The sequence below is a fragment of the Euprymna scolopes genome, chromosome 21 (genome assembly GCF_053919585.1).
Source record: "Euprymna scolopes isolate OS-2025 chromosome 21, ASM5391958v1, whole genome shotgun sequence".
In the NCBI taxonomy this organism is placed as follows: Eukaryota; Metazoa; Mollusca; class Cephalopoda; order Sepiida; family Sepiolidae; genus Euprymna; species Euprymna scolopes.
In genome coordinates, this window is record NC_136502.1 from 82658513 (window position 1) to 82676490 (window position 17978).

At 32.6% G+C, this 17978-nt stretch overlaps 1 protein-coding gene and 1 pseudogene across 5 annotated transcripts in view; one reads left to right on the plus strand and one right to left on the minus strand.

Annotated features, from left to right (window-relative positions):
• Positions 1-17978, plus strand: part of LOC145242523 (protocadherin beta-4-like) — a 639353-nt gene that overhangs the window by 355384 nt on the left and 265991 nt on the right. The gene's annotated exons all lie outside the window — the stretch shown is intronic.
• LOC145243148 (5S ribosomal RNA) lies at positions 3353-3469 on the minus strand (annotated as a pseudogene).

Here is a 17978-nt window from a genome sequence, read left to right on the forward strand (position 1 = left end):
TAAATTCCATTTCTGCTGAGCCAAGAAATTAATTTTGCATGGAAATCTTTGATAGTGTGATCCATATATTTTGTCTGCATGACTAACACATACCATGTCCTTGAGACTCTCCATTTTTTCCTCACGGTCCTCTTTCTATTCATTTAAGGAAACAGAAAGTCAACTATTCTCAAGCGTGCAAGTGTTAAAAGTGTTTAGTAGCAAAATGTAAAACGATATAAATGAATAGGCACTGTTTGAGTCCAGTGGCAAGGAGAAGTCCAAGACAACTTGAAACAATGCCAAGATAAGCGGATAGCACATACAGCACCTGAAAGTCCCAAATGGTTACCCATTTAGTACTGACCAGGTTCAACATTGCTTAACTTCAGTGATCCGGCAGGAACCAGTGTGTGTCAACGTGATTATGCCGTACATATATATAGCTTTGATATATGCTAACACAAAAGAGCAGACTTTGCTCTAAGAGCCAGTCCTACCTTACTCTTAATACATTGATCAAGGTGGTTCCAAGCCTCTTGGTGGAGGGGGATTTGCGGAAGAGTTCTTCATTTAGTTTATAGTTCTATTTTTTGTCTCCTTACTTAAAAATTTCAAAACCCATCTATCTTTTCGACATCTCTCTCACCTACCCCCCGTTCACTTCTGCTAAACCCCTTCCTCTCTATTGAAAATAATAATAAAGTGTTTCAACATTGAGAACAGCTGAAAAACGAACTCCCATGCTCGACCCCCCAAAAATGATTTTTTTTTTTAATTTTAGATATTATATTTTTCTACCAGGGTAACATCAATCAAGAATATGCCAACTTTGTGTTGGTTTTGTATTTTTTCTTTTCTAACTTTTAGCTGGACATACATACAGACTAACACACAGACAACTGCCTTTTATACAATAGATTGGTTTTTACGTTTTAATGAAAACTAAAAATAAAATGTTGTAATCTCCCTTGCATTCCCATCCTGATATCCACTTGTATCAAGAATAGTAGTCTGAAAAATACGAATTATCAGTCCTAAAATTTTACAAAAGATAAACACAATTTTTATTATCTCAGTAGGCCAATGAAGTGCTGACGAGTCAACTTGTCTGTTTTGTGATTTCAGAAAATATGCATAAAGTTTTACGCCAAACCTGAATCTTCTTATCTGTCAAAACATCTCAAATTAAAGCTTTCAGAGATCATTCAAGAAGCAAAACCAGATAAAAATGTGCGCATGCTTCAAACTTGGTCTCTAATCCATTAACTGGGCTCGTTATTCTTGAAAACCTTTACGTAAATTGAACATCCAAAAACGTTGAAGGTGTGTGGGCAGTAATCAGAAGAAACTGACAATTGACAGTGAGAGATTATAAGACTTATGGATTCCAAAGATTGTTGCGGAAGGGAAGAGAGTCTACAGCTATAGACAAGATTAAATAGAACAGTGTCAGACTGCTGATAGTGCAGACAACCCATGCATGGATTAGGTATACACAAAATTTATCAGATTCCAACTTTTTAAAAACTTTAAATTTGGATTAGAAAACGGATTCTGAAAATGTAGACAACTTTTAAACATACTCAATTTTTTTTACTTTAATTACTTCTCACGGCATAATCGCATTGACACACCGGTTCTCGTCAGATCACCGAAGTTAAGCAACGTTGAGCCTAGTTAGTATCAGTATTTACTTGCCACTGGTATTTAACAATGTTGTCTCAGGAGAGGTGTGGTAGGAGATTGTGCACCTCCTGCCACAAAAAATTCACGTGCAGGCAACCCTTCATGGGTATCCTTAGTCTGTCCAAGACTGAAGGAGCCTTTTTTTTCTTTTTTCTTTTTTTTTTTTTATTACTTCTCAGAAATCAAGGGACTCATTTGTGGGTCTAGCATCCAATTTCTATACCAAAATATCCAATTGACCACTTAATGGTGTTATAGTTTATCTTTATTATGTTTTTTTTTCTGAATTTTGCCAGATTCTTGGACAAGAATTAATTTTGTCTGGTGGAGTATCTATCTAGGAGAAAGTCTCCCATTCGTTGTATGAGCCAACATATAGTCGTGTCGAGGGGATACTGTTTGGGCCTCAAATACTATGTTATTTTGAATATTTGGTTTATTAGTAGAGTAAAGTATCCTTATGTCAGATTGTCCTCACAAATCTCTGTACAACGGAGGCACCGAAGATATTCAAGAATGGTGTCTAGCAGGTAATTCAAACTCTCCACATGTGTGAGATTAAATAGCAGTCCAGCAGAATGGATAGGCAAAATTATACAAGGGGGAAAGGAGATTATGTACAAACGTCCATATGGAAAAAATAAAAATTAATACAAAGACATACATACAAAATAACACTTAATTTTTATACATAATATCCGAGTGTTCAATTAAGATTCTCTTCTACATTTCAAACGCTGAGTTAGTCAAGCAGAAAAGAACACTAATTTCCATCTACCCAATTGACCAGATTATTGTTTATCTTTATTATGGTCTTTTCTGACAGGAATTCTTGGATAAGAATTCATTTTGCCTGGTGGAGTATCCAACTAGTAGAAAGTTTTCCATTCCTTGTATGAGCCAATGTATAGTCGTGTTGAGGGGACATGTTATTTTTGATATTTGGTCCGAGTTTACTTGTAGGGTTAAGTATCCTCGTATTGCATTGTCTGGACAAGTCCTTGTACAGAAAGACTGAAGACACTCAAAGATGAAGATGGTGTGTAGTAGGTAATTCAATAGCATAGTGCACATTAAATAAACTAATATTCAGTATCTTGTGTCTATAGTATCACTGAAACGTTGAAAAACAAAAACAAACTTTTTTTCCAATTTTTAAATATTTTTATTTTTGCTGGAGATGGGGCATCTTACTAGATGCAAGATATTTATTCTCTATTTCAGACACTCCAACCGAGAGATATTTTCAAAACTTTAACCGTTACTTTAAGCACAATTATTTGTATTCCTCTTGCACTTGGTTAACCGGGTATATTTGCCAGGTAATGTCTTTTAAATTGTTTTTCATAAACCCGGTTGCTCCTATGTTTACTTGATTGATGGAGATCTTCCTAAGATTCCAGTTTCATTTCTGATTATATCCCTGGGGGGGGGAGATATAATCAGCATAAATCAATAAGACTCAACACACAGAGTAAGTTACAACAAGTTTATTGTATAATGGTACAATATACATACAAGCTCCTTCAGTCTTTGATAGACTGTGGATACCACGCATGAAATTTTTGTGGCAGGAGGTGCACAATCTCCAACCACACCTCTTCTGAGTCGACATTGTTAGATATCAGTGGCAAGTGAAGTGTATGTACAGGACGACTGGAAACAAATGCCAAGATGTGGAGAGCACATACATTGCCTAGAATTCCCAAATGGTCACCCATCTAGTACTAACCGGGCTCAACGTTGCTTAATTTTGGTGATCTAATGAGAACCTGTGTGTCAACGCGATTAGACCGTATAACGGTACAATGTAACAAATAGATATTGACACTCGAACGTATCTTGAATGCTGTAGTGTCAAAACTAACTTATTCCCTTATCGTCTGGTTACCGCTTTCTGGCGTCAGATTACTGAAGTTAAGCAACATTGAGCCTGATTAGTACCAGATAGGTGACTATTTGGGAATTCTAGGCGCTATATGTGCTCGCCGTTTATCTCGGCATTTGTTTCCAGTCGTACTGTAATTCACTTGCTTCTGGTATTAAACAATGTCGTCTCAGGAGAGGTGTGGTTGGAGATTACGCACCCTTTGCCACAAAAATTTCACGCGTAAGCAATCCTTCGTGGATATCCATAGTCTATCCAAGACTGACGAAGCCTGCTTTGCTTTGATATATAATATATATATATATATATATATATAATATATATAGTCATCGACATACTGTCTTGTTTCGTTGTATCACAACTCATCAGTGCTGCTAAACTAGCACCTTTCCCAAGCTGAGAATTTAACCTAAAACCATCGCGTTGATAGTTAGCAGTTCTACTGATCGACCCACGGGAGCGATGCCCATAAATAACCTCGCCAAATTTCTATTTTAAACAAACATTTGTCCACCACTTTTATAGTGCTTAAACCGCTTATTTATAAACAAACAGTGAGCCTCGCATTTTTCAGTCAATTAAGTAGTGGGTGAGATTGGCAGTGCTCTACCCAAAGAGTGGGGAGGGGGCTTAAAATATATTCGTCGTCATCGACATCAATCGTCTTCGTAATACATTTCTTTAATTGTAAAAGATTTTACCGACACACAAACGCAAACACACATACATACATGTCTGTGTGTGTGTGTGTGTGTGTGTGTGTGTGTGTGTGTGTGTGTGTGTGTGTGTGTGTGTTTGTTTTTGTATCGGTAAAATCTTTTTACAATTAAAGAAATGTATTACGAAGACGATTGATGAGATATTTTGACATGGTCTTTTTTGTTTTAATCAGTTGTTATTGAAGTTTCTATTAATGAAAACTTTCAGATATTTTATTAATGTAAGGACAGCTGCTGAGTGAACTCTTATAAAGAAAACACAAAATTAAAAAAAAAAATTATGGACAATATATATATAATACTAACATGGGTACCCGGCATTGCCCGGGTTGACATGAAGTTTCGTTTGAATATTAATCATTTTCATCATGGGCAACAATTTCAAAAATAAAAGAACGGATAAAAAAACATGTAAAGGTAATCGTCCCAAAACAGAAATATGTGATACCCTATTTCGGCAGAAGGGATACAAAGAGAAGAAACTATTATCCGGATATTGAGCACTTTTTGTTGTCCGTGCGTTAAACAGAACCGCCCCCCACCAAATAAATAAATAAAAATAAATCAAAACATTTTTCAGCGAGCGCCTGAACGACCGAAAAAAAAAATAGCCAAACGCGTGCGTAATATGCGTTTTTTTAAAACATTTTTCTATCTACATAGAATTATTTTTTCAAGCTAGAAATTTGTTGAGATTACCAAAGTATTTTATTTAGTGAAGAGTTTATTATGTTTTGAAGTTTCTAGAGGGAGATAACTCTACGTCTTTAAAAAAGTCGATGGCGTAAATAATTCCAAATAAATTAAATTAAATATATTATCAATTAAATTGTTATTTAAAGTTTATTAAATAACAATTGTAAATAGAGCACTTAAAACAATTCCCTTACTAGAAACATTAACTAACATACCACTATTGAGTAAAATCGATTTCCTTAATGTAATATGCAAATGAAGTGGCCTCGTATTTTGTATACTTTGCAAGAATCATACTATATATAGAAATAAATGAAAGGGTAAAGTACCAGGTCTTTTGTATATATTAATCAAATTGTGAACAAACAGACAGGATTACAAATATATATATATATATATATATATATATACATACATATATTATTTTTAAAATGTAATTATCCACTGACACGTGTTTCGTCGTTTACGACTCATCAGAGGGCTGTATCTATATATATATATGGGCTGCGACGTTGTTTGGCTGTGGAATTTATTATGTATAATCTCTCACATTCTGAAAATCCTATCATAAGTTACTCGCTTGGTTAGCATTGCTGGATGGCATCGTCCTTTCGAGTTAAAACTCCTACTTGTGAGACATCGGCTTGGGGTTATTAGCTGGTTGGATGACCGCGTCCCTTGTCGAGATGAAGTAGGTTCATTTCACAGTCAGATTTTGGCGCGTTCGCTTGATCTGTGTTGGTTAATTGAAATTCTTGTGTGCAGGGCGTTTGCTCAGTTGGTAGAGTCCCTGCCTCGCATGCAAGAGGCTCGGGTTTCGAATCCTCAGTTCGGATGTATCTAACTGATGAGCCCAAATGAGGGTGAAACTCGAGTCTTGGACTTCCGGTTCGTTGACTGTCATGGCTCTTGTGGGCTGTGACGTTGTTTGGCTGTGGAATTTATTATATATATATATATATATATATATATATATATATATGACATAATCACGTTGACACACTGGTTCCTGCTGGATCACCAAAGTTAAGCAACGTTAAGCTATTCAGTACTAAATGGGTGACCATCTGGGACTTCTAGCTGCTATATGTGCTCTCCACTTATCTCGGCATTGTTTCCAGTCATCTTGGACTTCTTCTTGCCACTGAACTCAAACAGTGGCTATTTTCAGGAGAGGTATATTTGGTGGAGATTGCGCAACCCTTGCCCCACAATTACATGCTAGCTGCCCCTACAGGGGGTATCCTTTGTTTTTTTAGGCTGAACAGAGGCATCGATATATATATATATATATATATATATATATATATATATATATATATATATATAACGCTATGATATATAATAAAATGTTCTGGTTCTGAGCAATAAGATTACAAGTATCTGTGAATCAGAAAAGTGAGTTTTCGAAGTGGCATAAAACCGACGGATATTGTACGATTTCCCTGTTATTCGATATCAAATATACACGCCAATATCGCTGTCACTAAAAGCTCCCATCTGCACAATGGCAAAAACACTGCAACGCGAGAGCAAGAAGATCACCTCATTTTGCTTCGTTCCTAACAGAGATCAGAAGCAGAAAGGTTGGATAAGGAGCGACCAATATTTCAAGCCACCCACATGCAGGATTATGGCTACTTTAACTCCATCATGCCTCTACACTTTACTACCCCCCGCCCCGTAGCACTTTGTTGATGTGCCTATGATATATTCAATTTTATATTTGTTCCGAGTTTAAAAATAAATAAATAAAGAAAGAAAGAAAGGTAGAAGTTAGTTGTTTTGTCTTACGGCACATCAACCCTTTTCATGTTATTTATCGGTAAATCCAGTAATTTTAAAATAAAGTTTTTATGCTTCAAGTTCTTTATATCTTTATAATATTTATTAATCGTGTTTGGTTTGATTGTTTTGTTTTACGGCATATCTACTCTTTTCGGGCCATTTAACGTTGAATCGAGTCATTTCGATAAAAAGTTTTTCTGCTTCAAGTTCTTTATATCTTGAAATGGTTATTTGTTGTGTTTGGTTTGGTTGTTTTGTAGAGGGAAATTGTTGTTTGTAAGCATGCTAGCCCGTGAAGTAAATAAAGGGTTCCGTTTGAGATACCGTCCTGATTTCTTAGATCAACAGAAACATTCTCGAGTTCGACACGATACACCTGAAAGTGGTTGGAGGTACATCAACCAAAATGATGTGGAAATGACACTCAAGATGAGAACAGTAGTACAAAGAACCCAAATAATATATATATATATATATATATATATATATATATATATATATATATATATATATAAAGTGGTGGCGGGTGTCCATTTAAATAGACATTCCAACGAGTTATTTACGAGCGTCGCCTTCATGGTCGAGTGGGAGAACTACCGACTGTCAACATGAAGGTTAAATCCTTGGCTAGGGAGAGATGCTAGTCTAGCGGCACTGATGAGTTGTGATACAACGAAACAGGACTGTATGTCGATGACTACAAATATATATATATATATATATATATATATATGCGAATTACCATTAGCGTATAAGCGATGCCCTTTGTGTAAACAAAGCGAGCTTAGGTATTTCGGACGATTTCAAAACATCGTTAAACTCACGACTCGCTCAGCAACCGCCGATAGCCTAATGGTTAGGACAGACGGTCGGGTTTCAATCCTGGCTTGAGGTAGTTGCCTGTCTAGCCGCACTTTTGAGCTGTGAAACAGCGAAACAGTACTGTATGTGGATGACTATATATTTATATATATATATGTGTGTGTGTGTGTGTGTGTGTGTGTGTGTGTGTGTGTGTGTGTGTGTGTGTGTGTGTGTTTATATATATATATGTATATGAAATGCAAAATCATTCCGGCATTTTGGATTTATGTCTAACGAAATAAGGATCAATGTGTACATTGTGGTAAGACGCATGATTTTTATGAATGAAAAACTTTTTATCAGCTTTACATTTTATTCAGCTGAATTGTCTATTGTTTAAGTTTCAGTTCGTTTGAATCAACTTCCATTGTTTGTTTTCTTATACAAGAGAAACAAAAAAATAGCCATGTATTGAAGAAACTATTTTTGCAAAATGTGTTGTCTATTCTTATTTTACACTTGAATTTTTTATTCTGCGTTTCATCTTATAAATTTGTTCGTGTTTTTTTTTATTTTCATGTGTTATTAAAGTTAACTATAAAAAATATAGACTTTAGACGACATATATATATATATATATATATATATATATATATATATATATATATATATATATATATATATAAATGTAAATGTTGGTTCGTTCTAAACGAATAAAACCATATTTCTACGTTACCAATTTATTTGAAATTTTCAGACAACCCATTTTTAGAGTCGAGGTATGTTTTTATGTTATTAAAATAAATTTACCTCGCGAATTATTAAAATTAAAATATTAAATAAAATAAATATATTTTTTTAACCGTTACTGCGAATCTGTTCTGTTGATAAAACTGAACTTCCGGTTCGATTCATTTCACAGCCACGAATTGACGAAAGATTTCATTTTCTGTTAACTCGATAAGTAAAAAAAAAAAAAAAAAAAAAAAAAAATTACTCATGCAGACAGTGATCCGTGCTGAAATAATGTTATTATTTAAAAAGCCATTCTTAACATGGGGAAGGGAGGGTGTTTTGTACCTATTCTGTACTTTAACCTTACAATTGAATAACAACATATCATAAACTTTAATTAAACGTGGAAAACGATTTTTAAAAAATAGCGCGGATCACTCTCTGCATTAGCACACACACACACACACACACAAAAATCCCATATTTTAAAAATTTAAATTCATTTATGTACTTACCAATTTTTAAAATTTTATTTATGTTAAGGCTTTTCACTCATGAAACATTACGTTTTAATTGTTTCGTTTCTTTTCATGGCATTGTTTACATAAAAAAGTTTGTTTTAACTTTTTCTAAACTATTTCATTTTTACGACATGCCTCAACGTATTATAAAAACCCTAACCCCCCCCCCCATGTTAAAAAAAACGCCCTTCCATAAACCTCGAAAGCCGTTCTTAATATGGGGAGGTTGTTCATTCCGAAAACCGTTTTAACATGGGGAAGTTAGGGTGTTTATAATATGCTGGGGCAAGTCGTAAAATTAACGAAGTTGCTATCTATTATTTATTGCAAAAATTGCTTGAAATTTATTTATTTGACAAAAAAAATTACATTTTGGAACTTCTTGGGCGTTGTGTTCCATGGCGACCAGTAGAAAAAAATAATAGTCGCTCCCTTAGTCTCCCACCCCATCCCGCATGTAATATATTTTATTTACTGACGTTGCCGTAACTAAACGATTATTTGTCATATTTACAAACATTTATTTATTTATTTATTTTGAAAAAAGTTTTACTTTTTATGAATATTAAAAGAAAAATCGGTACTCATGCAGAGAGTGATCCATGCTGAAATAATAACGTTATTATTTAAAAAGCCATTCTTAACATGGGGAGGGGAGGGTGTTTTGTACCTATTCTGTACTTTAACCTTGCAATTGAATAAAAAAAGCACGATTTAAAAAATAGCGCGGATCACTCTCTGCATTAGCACCGAAAAATGTTACTAAACATTTATTAATAATTTCTCACTTTTACAAACATTTAATTTTAAATTTCTTTTTAAATGACGACTTTTATCGACTTCAATAAAACTTAAGGAGAAAAAAACCCGTTTCAATAATTAGAATTTTTATTTTTTTTATTTTAAACAGTTCAAATAATTAGAATTTTAAAAAATAAACAGTTCAAATTTTTGATAATTCAACAGTTCAAATAATTGGAATTTTACAAAATAAACAGTTCAAATAATTAGAATTTAAAAACAAAAAAACAGTCCACATGATTAGAATAGTTCCACGTGGTTAGTTAACCCTGTAAAATTCTGTGATTTGTTTCACAATATTTGTAAAAGCATCTGTCTGTGACATATCGCATATTTTAGGGTTAGGGTAATTTTCTGCCTCGACACCGCCTACGTCAAACGGCCTCTCCCCGAACTCAGAACGAGGCGGACGTCGGGACCATTTCCGTAAAGGATAACCCCCTTTTTTTTAATAGTATTTTCGGGTGAGTATGCTGACAACAAATATCAGTTAAATTTGGCAAATATCCCCCCCCTCCAAAAGTGGTGTTTATTCCGGAAGCTGTTCTTAAGATGAGGAGTTGGGGGGGGGGGGTGATTATGAGGTGGACCTAATCTAAAAAAAAAAAAACAAAACAAAAAAAAAAACAAGTTTTTTATGCGCACATAAGCAACTATTTTTATTAACTTTTTTTTTTAACTTTTTTATTTAAAAATTAGTAAATTTCAATGAATAGAATAATAAATCATTTATCATTGATGTGTTTTTGGTTTTGTGTTGAATGAAACTTTTTTTTTTTCATTACAACAATAATGAACCAATTTAAATCTTCCGGCATGCGTTTAAGGGTTACGAAATTATCAATAAATCGTTTAGTTACTAAGCCAACGCCAGTAAATAAAAAAAATGTTACGTGCGCATGCATTAGCCTTGACTGACGGGGGGGGGGCTCAGGGAGCGACCATTAAATAATTATGCTGGTCGCCATGGAACTCACCGCCCAAGGAGTACCTAAAGTGGCACTTATGCACTTATGTTATCGTACTATTTTTTAAAATAGTATTTTCCTGTTAAATTCAAATTTTACAATATGTTTTTCTTTTATTAATTTGTTAAGTGAAAGTACAGATAACCCGGTCGGTTTCTAATGCAAGGAAAATCTAGCCCCCCCCCCAAAAAAAGGGGTACTCTGGATAATAACAAAACATTAAAATTGCCTCAGTCTCGAAAGATTTCTTCTCTACTAAACGAGGAAACAAACGGTGAAGTGTAGTTCACCTTCTGTTTCTCTCCCCCCTCTCTCTTCCTCTCTTAATATCTCTCTTTATCCATCTCTCCCTTTCCCTCTCTCAATTTATCTTTCTCTATATATCACCCTCTCCATCTCTCTTTGAGCCCCTTTCTCTCTCTAACTCCCTCTATCTCTCTCCTTTCCTCTGTCTCATCCCTCTCTGTTTCTAACTCTCCCCCTCTCTCTGTTTATCTATCAATCCCTTTATCTCTCTATCTCCTTCTCTTTCTCTATTTTCCTCTCACTGTCTCTTTTCTATCTATATATCTTCCTCTCTATCTGTCCATCTCTAATCCCTCATTCTATTTTAGTCTCCTAAATTAATTACAGTGAATAAGGCATTGTCAAAACATGGATAAATCCTATTTTAGTCACCTAATTTACTGACTGTGAGAATAGAAGTTATTTGGAAATTACTGCTACCTTGAACAGCACCAGAAGTAACTGGTAAAACCTTTCTAATTAAATTGATTTTGGCAGCCATTTGGTAACAAAATGACATAGTCTTAGCCCTTGCTACATGAGGAATACCTGCGACCTTGCTGCCAAGTAGAAGAATTATTTATTCTACTTTAAAACATTCAATTTTTCAAAAATCTCATGTTCGACATCTCCAAAACATCCAATATGGGGAAAAATATTGCAGAAATGCAAACTTATTGTTTAGGATGAATGCACAATGGTACGCAAAAAATCACTTGAGGCTCTTGGTCGATCCTTGCAAGATTTGCGTGGCAATGTCAGACCATTTGGGAATGCAGTAATATTGCTTGCAGGAGATTTCAGACAAATGTTACCTGTTATTCTTCAATCAACACCAGCAGATGAAATAAATGTTTGCCTCAAATACTCTACTTTTTTGTTCCATGTGAAGACATTAAACTTAACTCAAAATATGCATGTTCAGTTGCAGATTGTTCAATCCGCACAAAAACTTTTGCATCACTTGTGGGAAATTGGGTACGAAAAAGTGCCAGCTGATCAGAGTTAAGGGCAAAATTCTTTGACTTTTAACTTCTGTAATTTCTGTTTATTTCATCAAAAGAATAGTTAGTTTAAAAGGTTTTTGCAGATATTCAAATTATAAGAATTCCATTTGACTGAGTGAATGAGCTATTCTTGCAGGTCAATACAAAGATGCCCATGAACTTAACGCTATTATTCAATGTAAAATTCCAAGTGAGGTAGTCAAATACAAATCCATCGACACTGTTGTGAAAGCAGATAAAGTGGTTAATTATCCAACAGCTATATTTGCCAGGGATGCCACCGCATGTATTGCAACTGAAATTTGGTGTACTAATTATCATGTTGTGAAATATAAACCAATCCAAGCTTTGCAATGGCACATAGCTTGCAGTAAAAAAAAATTAACAAACAATATCATAGAAACAACAATCTTAACAGGACCTTTCACAGATGAATATATCTTCATTCCATGCATTCCTATGATTCCACCGGATACATCATTACACTTTAGCAAATTGCACTTTCCTATTTTATTGTCATTTGCAATAACCATCAACAAAGCACAGGGAACAATCTTTACAATTCTGGGCCTTACAGTTACACACTGACTGTTTTTTCACATGGACAATTTATGTTACATATTCAAGAGTCACCAAACCGGAAAATCTCTATATCAGCTAAGAAAATGGAACAACAAAAACTGTACCCATGCAAAATGGAAATTTAAACCTATAAGAAACATGCTTTTTCTCATTTTGGAACTTTTTCCATTGCGCCAATTTGAGCCACAGCAATGCGTGGCAGGGTACAGCTAGTATATATATATATATATATATATATATATATATATATATATATATATATATATATATATAGAGAGAGAGAGAGAGAGAGAGAGAGAGAGAGAGAGAGAGAGAGAGATTGTTAAACAGTACGGAGTGGTTCTGCTTAATTGTCTTTTTTTTTTGTAATTTCTTCATTTTTGCAATAGTCGTTATAATATCTCGGTCGAGTTTTTGTAAGAAAGTTCCATGGTCGTTTTTGTCCAACTTTTTTTGTTTGTTTGTTTATTTGTTGCAAGTACTTCAACTGATTTTCTTTCAGTCCTCTGTATGCAGTTTTTTTTTTTATTATTGTTTCGTTTACAATCTGGATGCTTTTTTATGTGTCTGTCCAAATTACATTTAAATTACTTAAAGTAGTGAAGCGTGTAAAAAAATTAAAATAAAGTTTTTTATTCAAATAATTTATAACCTTACATTACAACATATATCCGGACACGCTATATATATATATATATATATATATATATATATATATATATATATATATATATATATATATAGTTACGAATATATAAAGATACGTATATATATAGTTACGAATGATAAAAAGATACGTATACGACTGGTTTTACTAACATTGCCTTTTATCATCCTAATTTTTAATCGAGTTTTTTATCATTCGTAAATGTATATTTTAATCGACTTTTCATTGACTCTTTTTATCATTCGTAACTATATATTTCACTTCTATTTTTAATATTTTATCTCCACCTGATGATTATTCAAGAAAGAATCGAAAGCGCTCGTGTGAACCATGGAACATTTGTAAATACCTTCCATGTTGAAGTTAAAAAATCTTACGAAAGATCGAAAAAATGAAAAATAGAATCATTAAGCAAGGTATCTCTGTTGTTTTTAATAATGTTTGCCTGAATGAAGGAATACTGCCTAAATACACTTATATATATATATATATATATATATATATATATATATATATATATATATATATATATATATATATATATTGAAAGGTTACGTATCCAGGCACTTTGAAATGTTATCACTGTTTTCAAAATTTACATTGTTAAATTTTCGCTGTTTAGCTCTTATATACAGTGCTCCCAGTAATTTTAGTCATTTTACGTTTGGATCCATATGAATGATTTTCGTGTTTTCAACTAGGATTTTTCTATATTGGGAATGTAACCAAACACAGTCTGAAGGCGACTGATGAAAATCAGTTGAAAGTACTCGCAAAATAAAAAAAAACAGATGGACGAAAATGATTATGGAACATTCTTACACAAATTCGACCGAGATATTAGAACGCCCATATGAAAACTGGCGTTCAATTTGTCCATCTAAATGAAAACACGCTGCGTAAATACTATATATATATATATATATATATATATATATATATATATATATATATATATATATATATATATATAATCTTTTACCTTTGTTATTGTATTTAAACAATAAAGATTGAACTACCTCTAGTCATTTAACTTGAATGAATATCATAAGACATTTGAATTACTGCCCTTACACAATCTTACCTTATATATATCTATATATCTATAAAAGTGAAAGTGCCTGCCTGTGTGTGTCAGTGTATATTTCCCTACGCAATAACTCTGTCAATTTTTAGTTTACAAACTCGAAATTTGATATATAGGATACTGAGATTTGGGAAAATCGCTGTGATCGGTTTTTGGCCAGAAATTTGGCGATTCCTTAGTAAAAGTTTAACGATTTGACCTTTGAGAACTCTACCAAACTCCTTCGACAATTTGGGGTCTAAACACTTAAAATTTTAGATGTAGGTTTCTTGGACATGGATCTAACTAAATACTATGATTTGAGCCCAAAACAATAAATTTTAAGGGATCATAATAGGGGTCAAAATCAAAAAAAATTGACCGCTTTTTTTTCTTAACATACACCTCCAAATACCCGGGAAACGCCGGGCACCCATGCTAGTATATCTATAAAAGTGAACGTGTTTGTGTGTCTGTGTGTCTATCTGTGTACATTTCCCTATGCAATAACTCTGTCAATTTTTAGTCTACAGACTCGAAATTTGATATACATGGTACTGAGATCTGAGAAAATCTATGTGATCCGGTTTCGGCCAGAAATTTGGCTGCTAAGGGGTCAAAGTTCCAAGATTTGATCTTTGAGAACTCTACGAAACTCCTTCGAAAATTTGGGGTCAAAACCCTTGAAATTTTAGATATAGGTTCTTTGGACATGGATCTAACTTAATAGCTTGATTTGAACCCAAAACAATAAATGTTAAGGGGTCATAATAGGGGTCCAATTAAAAAAAAGTTGACCGTTTTTTGTTCGTTTTTCTTTTGCTCAGTATACACCTCCAAACACCCGGGCAACGCTGGGCACCCATGCTAGTATATATATATATATATATATATATATATATATATATATATATATATATATATGCATATATAAATTCTTATTCCTGTCTGTTTGTTTATTTGTTCACAATTTGATTAACATATACAAAAGGTCCATTACTTTAATGCTTGATTCATTCCTATATATAGTATGATTCGTGTAAAATAGAAGATTGAGAGATGACGTCATTTGCATATTACATTAATAAAAATCGATTTATTAAATAGCGGTGTGTTAGTTATTGTTTATAGTGAGAAAATTGTTTTAAACGTTCTATTTAAGTTTATTATTTAAATTTGATTTATATTGATAACATATTTAATTTTATTTATTTTTACCAACATCGATTTTTTTTTATAAAACAGTTTGAGTTATTTGAGTTTTGAGTTATTCTCCTTTTTGTTTTTGTTTTTGTTTCCTTTTTTGGCGGATAATCAAACTAAAAATTATTCACACAAACTTTCAAGCATTATTTTTGGAATCAGTTCAAATAAAATAATTTCCGTGATTTCGCAATTAACGTTTTGGTCCAGTATATTTTTATTTTAAAATAAACAAACAATCCAATTCAACTACGATTTTTTATTTTAAAAAAACCCAAAAACTTTCATTTACGTTTTTTTTACCAGTTTTTTTCTTCACATTTTTTTGATATCGTAACTGCTATTTTTTTTTCTTTTAATAACACAATAAGTCATAATTCATCATTTTTATAACATAAAAACGTGTATTTCGGTTTACACAAGTTCTATTTTGGTATTTTTGAAACCAAATTATTTACAGTTCATTGCAACAAACCGTAATAACAAATCTTTCTAGACTGAGGTAGCATAAAAGAAATTTGCTTAAACTGGAATATAGTCATAAAAAGGTGCTCAATATCCGGAGAATGTCTCCTCTTCGTATCCCTTCTGCCGAAATATCTGGTGGAGAGTTTGTCACGTACTTTTGTTTTTTCGGGGGTGGGAGGGGCGGATTACATTTTCGTATTTTCATTCGTTCTTTTATTTTTTAAATTTTTGTTGGGGTACGATGGAGTTGACATATAATAATGAAAAACTGGTCAATATTCTTAGTATAGCAGTTGTGGCCAAAATGAACTTCATGTCGACCCTGGCAACGCTGGGTATCCATACTAGTATATATATATATATATATATATATATATATATATATATATATATATATATATATATATATATATATATATATTTCCATTCGAGATATTTGAAAAGATGTGTCCCACATGGTCAATTAAAACCAGAATTTGGTAAAGTTACTGCAGAGAAATTGTTCAACCTTGGTACCTCTAAAAGATACATAGTATGTAAATAAAAAATACACATACATAAAATAACAAAGCCAAACTCTAAAATCAGAACCCAGAACAGAATTAAGACAAACAATCAATGAAAAAAAAATGGTTTGGTATCCTATTGGATAGAGCTTTATTAATAATAATAAGCGATAATGAGGTGTACTTAGCTCAGCACTTATCTTCAGTTTCACAGCATTACTGACCATTAGAAACATAAATGATTGGTCTCTAACATCTGCCAGACATTAGACTAATCGAGCAGGAGCAACAAAAAGCAATAGACAGCTAATATTCTTTGATTAACCTTTCAAATATGTAATGATTCTTTTACACCTGGAACGGAGTAAATTTCTGAAATTCAATTTGTATATATTTTTACATTATTTATCTGCGAACCTGTGATTTATATCAATCATTTATAGGGTAGTGAGGAAATTTTATTAAGTGAATTCATTCAGCATAACGTGTTTAGCTATTTCAAAATGGTGCTGAGAATAACGTATAATTATTTAACACAAAACAACGTAAATTAATTAACAAAAAACAATGCAAATGTAAACATTTCAAACATTTCAGAGGAGAATGAGTGCAATTTGAAGCTGTAATTTATTTTTGTTGAAAGCAATTTGGTCAATTTGTAAACAAATATTTAAAACGATTTCTTGAAATTTGTAAAAATCGATAAAAGAATTTTAGCAGACCTAAAATTTAAAGAAACTTTAGGCATGTGAAAAATATATATGATCTTAATTCAACAAAAGGGTGTACATTTTTTTTTATGCATTGGGTGTTCAGATAGGTTAAGTTACAGCTCTTGAAGCAGAGTTACCTACCTTGGGCGAATCTTTAACCGTCTGTAGTAATTGATCTGTGTTTTTATTAATTAGTTTACTTTCTACCATTGTTTTATTTTGCACTGTCAACTCTATGTTATTATATTATATTGCTTAACTTTTGCGGACTAGAATATTTTCAACCACATAAGAACAGAAAAGAAGTAAGAATAATCTAACATATACAGTCATTTTATCAGCCTTTTAAAGTCGGACTTAAATACCAATCTATCATCGGTATTTGATTCGGACTAGCCATTCATGACCTAACGAAGACTTCAGAAATTAGTCTTAAACAAAGTTGAATATTTCTTTAATTGTGTGACTTCATGTTATATATATATATATATATATATATATATATATATATATATATATATATATATATATATATATAGAGAGAGAGAGAGAGAGAGAGAGAGAGAATCAATAAAATAAGAAAACGACAATACAAAAATGTATACTAATGTATATAGATTTTTTCATTTATTCACTGAGGATGATACCTCAGTTAGGGGTGTAGGATTAATAAGAACTCTTTATATCATGGTATTTCGAAGGTTAATGCTTCTCATTAGAAGAGGAGAAAATATACTAGGTAATATATTAGGGACGTGACGTCAAGTGATAATTGCATTAGGAGCGAAAAAATTGTGGAGAGAGAAATCTATATACATTAGTATATATTTTTATAGTGCAATTTTCTCATTTTATTGATTTATATATATATAAGCTCCAAAACAATTTGTTGA